The 5,520-nt window shown below is 37.5% G+C and overlaps 1 non-coding gene across 1 annotated transcript; it reads right to left on the bottom strand.

The window, feature by feature from the left end:
* Positions 1-3,094: 3,094 nt before the first annotated feature.
* LOC148577095 (small nucleolar RNA R71) lies at positions 3,095-3,202 on the bottom strand. The gene has a single exon (XR_015903669.1). It is a non-coding gene; the product is annotated as a small nucleolar RNA R71 (small nucleolar RNA).
* Between the last annotated feature and the right edge of the window lie 2,318 nt (positions 3,203-5,520).

Here is a 5,520-nt window from a genome sequence, read left to right as displayed (position 1 = left end):
ACTCATTTCTGTAAACCCTAGTAACTAGTTTAGCATAAATAGGACTTTTTACTATTGTATTTACATCTTTGGATTATCTTTTGATCGTTTGACCATGTTTGGGGGGCTGGCCATTCGGCCATGCCTGGACCTTCATCACTTATGTATTTTCAACGGTAGAGTTTCTACACTCCATAGATTAAAGTGTGGAGCTCTGCTGTTCCTCATGAATTAATACAAAGTACTACTATTTTTCTATTCAATTCAAGCTTATTCCTTCTCTAAGATATCCATTCGCACCCAAGAACATGATGAATGTGATGATTATGTGACGCTCATCATCATTCTTACTTATGAACGCGTGCCTGGCAAACACTTCCATTCTACATGCAAACAAGCTAGAATGAATATCTCTTGGATATCTAATACAGAGGACCGAGTCCGAGATATTAGAATCTTCGTGGTATAAGTTAGAACCCATGGATGGCCATTCTTGAGATCCGGAAAGTCTAAACCTTGTCTGTGGTATTCCGAGTAGGATCTGGGAAGGGATGGCTGTGACGAGCTTCAAACTTGCGAGTGCTGGGCGTAGTGACAAACGCAAAAAGATAGTAAATCCTATTCCAGTATGATCGAGAACCGACAGATGATTAGCCATGCAGTGACAGCGCATTGGACCATTTTCACAGAGAGGATGGGATGTAGCCATTGACAACGGTGATGCCCTACATAAAGCTTGCCATGGAAAGGAGTAGGAATGATTGGATGAAGACAGCAGGAAAGCAGAGGTTCAGAGGAACGAAAGCATCTCTATACGCTTATCTGAAATTCTCACTAATGAATTACATAAGTATCTCTATCCTAGTTCATATTTTATTTATCTTTTATTTATTAAAACTCTATATCCATTTGAATCCGCCTGACTGAGATTTACAAGGTGACCATAGCTTGCTTCAAGCCGACAATCTCCGTGGGATCGACCCTTACTCACGTAAGGTTTCTTACTTGGACGACCTAGTGCACTTGCTGGTTTGTTGTACAAAGTTGTGAAACAGAATTAAGAACATGAATGTGCGTATTGAGTTTTTAGCGCCGTTACCAAGGATGGAATGATCACAATTTCGCACACCAAGTTTTTGGCGCCGTTGCCGGCGATTGTTCGAGTTTGGACAACTGACGGTTCATCTTGTTGCTCAGATTAGGTAATTTTATTTTAATTTTGAGCTTTTTATTTCTTATTTTCAAAAAAAAAATTTTTCTTTTTTTGTTTTTCCCAATTAATTTTCGAAAAATACAAAAAAAAATTTACAAAATCATAAAACCAAAAAAATATTTTGATGTTTCTTGTTTGAGTCTAGAGTCAAGTTTTAAGTTTGGTGTCAATTGCATCTTTTTAAATTTTCTAAAAATTATTTTCGAAAATTTCATGCATTGCATTCTTCATGATCTTCAAGTCGTTCTTGGCCAGTCTTCTTGTTTGATCTTCATATTTTCTTGTTTTGTGTCTTTCCTTGTTTTTCATATGCATTCTTGAATTATTAATGTCTAAAGAATAAAAATTTTTAAGTTTAGTGTCTTGCATGTTTTCTTGTCTTGAAAATTTTTCACAAATAAGTTCTTGGTGTTCACCTTGACATTCAAAGTGTTCTTGGTATTCATCTTAACATTCATAGTGTTCTTGCATGCATTAGTTGTTTTGATTCATAACTTCTATGTTTTGTGTCAATTTTGTGTTTTTCTCTTTCCTCATAAAAAAATTCAAAAAATCAAAAAAATATTTTTCCCTTTTTCTTCTCATCAAATTCGAAAATTTGAGTTGACTTTTTCAAAAAATTTTAAAATCAAGTTGTTTCTTATGAGTCAAATCAAATTTTCAATTTAAAAATTCTATCTTTTTCAAATCTTTTTCAAAAACAAATCTTTCTCATTTTTCCTTTCGTAATTTTCGAAAATTCCAAAATGATTTTCAAAAATCTTTTTCTTAATTCTATTTCAAATTTTCAAAATTAATGCTAACAATTAATGTGATTGATTCAAAAATTTTAAGTTTGTTACTTGCCTAGTAAGAAAGGTTCAATCTTTAAACTCTAGAATCATATCTTTTTAGTTTCTTGTTAGTCAAGTAATCAATTTTAATTTTCAAAATCAAACCTTTTTAAATTTCATTTTCAAATCTTTTTCAATCAATCTTATCTTTTTGTTTCAATCATATCTTTTTCAAAACTGCCCAACTAACTCTCTACCTTTAATTTTCGAAAACCCCTTCCCTCTTTTTCAAAATTTCTTTTTATTAACTAATTGTTTTAATTTTTAATTTAATTCAATTTCAATTTTAATTTTCAAATTTTCAATTTAATTTTAAAATATTCTTATTTTATTTTATTAAATTTTCGAATTCTTCTCTCATCTCTAATCTCCCTCTATTTATTTATTCATCCATTAACACTTCTATCCTCACCCTTGTGTTTGGATTCTCATCTTTTCCTTCTTCTATTCTTACTTTCTTCTACTCACATAAAGGAATCTCTATACTGTGACATAGAGGATTCCATATTTTCTTTTCTGCTTTCTTCTTCTTTTTCATATGAGCAGGAACAAGGATAAGAACATTCTTGTTGAAGCTGATCCTGAACCTAAAAGGACTCTGAAGAGGAAGCTAAGGGAAGCTAAAGCATAACTCTCTGGAGAAAATCTTACAGAAAATTTCGAAAAAGAAGAAGATATGGCCGAAAATAATAACAATGCAAGGAGGATGCTTGGTGACTTCACTGCACCTAATTCCAATTTACATGGAAGAAGCATCTCAATCCCTGCCATTGGAGCAAACAATTTCGAGCTTAAACCTCAATTAGTTTCTCTGATGCAACAGAACTGCAAGTTTCATGGACTTCCATCTGAAGATCATTTTCAGTTCTTAACTGAATTCTTGTAGATCTGTGATACTGTTAAGACCAATGGGGTTGATCCCGAGGTCTACAGGCTTATACTTTTCCCATTTGCTGTAAGAGACAGAGCTAGAGTATGGTTGGACTCTCAACCTAAATATAGCCTGAACTTTTGGGACAAGCTGGTCACGGCTTTCTTAGCCAAGTTCTTTCCTCCTCAAAAGCTTAGTAAGCTTAGAGTGGATGTTCAAACCTTCAGACAGAAAGAAGGTGAATCCCTTTATGAAGCTTGGGAGAGATATAAGCAACTGACCAAAAAGTGTCCTTCTGACATGCTTTCAGAATGGACCATTCTGGATATATTCTATGATGGTCTATCTGAACTATCAAAGATGTTATTGGACCATTCTGCAGGTGGATCCATTCACCTAAAAAAACGCCTGCAGAAGCTTAAGAACTCATTGACATGGTTGATAATACCCAGTTCATGTACACTTCTGAGAGGAATCCTGTAAGTAATGGGACGCCTCAGAAGAAGGGAATTCTTGAAATTGATACTCTGAATGTCATATTGGCTCAGAACAAAATATTGACTCAGCAAATCAATATGATTTCTCAGAGTCTGAATGGAATGCAAGCTGCATCCAACAGTACTCAAGAGGCATCTTCTGAGGAAGAAGCTTATGATCCTGAGAACCCTGCAATAGCAGAGGTAAATTACATGGGTGAACCCTATGGAAACACCTATAATCCTTCATGGAGAAATAACCCAAATCTCTCATGGAAGGATCAACAAAAGCCTCAACAAGGCTTTAATAATGGTGGAAGAAACAGGTTTAGCAATAGCAAGCCTTTTCCACCATCCACTCAGCAAAAGACAGAGAGTTCTAAGCAGACCCTATCTAGCTTGGCAAACATAGTCTCTGATCTATCTAAGGCCACTCTAAGTTTCATGAATAAAACAAAGTCCTCCATTAGAAATTTGGAAGCATAAGTGGACCAGCTGAGTAAAGGGATCACTGAAACCCCTCCTAGTACTCTCCCAAGCAATACAGAAGAAAACCCAAAAGGAGAGTGCAAGGCCATTGAATTGATCATCATGGCCGAACCTACAAGGGAGGGAGAGGACGTGAACCCCAGTGAGGAAGACCTCCTGGGACGTCCAGAGATCAATAAGGAGTTTCCCTCTGAGGAACCAAAGGACTCTGAGGCTCATCTGGAGACTATTGAGATTCCATTAAACCTTCTTATGCCATTCATGAGCTCTGATGAATATTCTTCTTCTGAAGAGAATGAGGATGTTACTGAAGAGCAAGTTGCCAAGTACCTTGGTGCAATCATGAAGCTGAATGCCAATTATTTGGTAATGAGACTTGGGAAGATGAACCTCCCTTGCTCACCAATGAACTGAGTGATCTGGATCAACTGAGATTGCCTCAGAAGAAACAGGATCCTGGAAAGTTCTTAATACCTTGTACCATAGGCACCATGACCTTTGAAAAGGCTCTATGTGATCTTAGATCAGGGATAAACCTCATGCCACTCTTTGTAAACTGGGAATCTTTGAGGTGCAAGCTGCCAGAATCTCATTAGAGATGGCAGACAACTCAAGAAAACAGGCTTATGGGCTAGTAGAGGACATGTTAGTAAAGATTGAAGGCCTTTACATCCCTGCTGATTTCATAATCCTAGACACTGGGACGGATGAGGATGAATCCATCATCCTTGAAAGACCTTTCCTAGCCACAGCAAGAGCTGTGATTGATGTGGACAGAGGAGAGTTGGTCCTTCAACTGAATGAGGACTACCTTGTGTTTAAAACTCAAGGATCTCCTTCTGTAACCATGGAGAGGAAGCATGAAAAGCTTCTCTCACTGCAAAGTCAACCAAAGCCCCCACAGTCAAACTCTAAGTTTGGTGTTGGGAGGTCCCAACCTTGCTCTGATTATTTGTGAGGCTCCACGAGAGCTCACTGTCAAGCTATTGACATTAAAGAAGCGCTTGTTGGGAGGCAATCCAATGTTATTTAATCATTTTTATTTTATTTTCTCTTTGTTATTTCATGTTTTATTAGGTTGATGATCATGTGGAGTCACAAAAACTACTGAAAAATCGAAAACAGAATGAAAAATAGCATTGAAAATAGCACACCCTGGAGGAAGGGCTTACTGGCGTTTAAACGCCAGTAAGGAGCATCTGGCTGGCATTTAACGCCAGAACAGAGCATGAAACTAGTGTTAAACGCCAGAAATAAGCAGCAGTCTGGCGTTTAAATGCCAGGATTGCACCCAGAGGAAAGCTGGCGTTAAACGCCAGAAACAAGCATCAGACTGGCGTTTAATGCCAGAAACATGCTATAGACTGGCGTTGAACGCCCAAAACAAGCAAGGAAGTGGCGTTTAACGCCAGAAACATGCTGCAGTCTGGCGTTAAACGCCAGGATTGCATATATAGGGCGTTTTACACGTCTAAAAGGTGCAGGGATGAAAAATCCTCAAATACCTCAGGATCTGTGGACCCCATAGGATCCCCACCTACTTCTTCTCTCCTCTTCACACCTTTCCATAACTCTCTTCCCCAAATACCCCTCACCAATCAACTCAATCACTCTTCCCCATCACCTCTTCACCAATCACATCCATCCTCTCTTCCCCAA

The sequence above is a fragment of the Arachis ipaensis genome, chromosome B1, assembly GCF_059453495.1.
Source record: "Arachis ipaensis isolate K30076 ecotype BB chromosome B1, ASM5945349v1, whole genome shotgun sequence".
Classification (NCBI taxonomy): Eukaryota; Viridiplantae; Streptophyta; class Magnoliopsida; order Fabales; family Fabaceae; genus Arachis; species Arachis ipaensis.
This window is presented reverse-complemented; position numbering and strand designations above follow the sequence as displayed.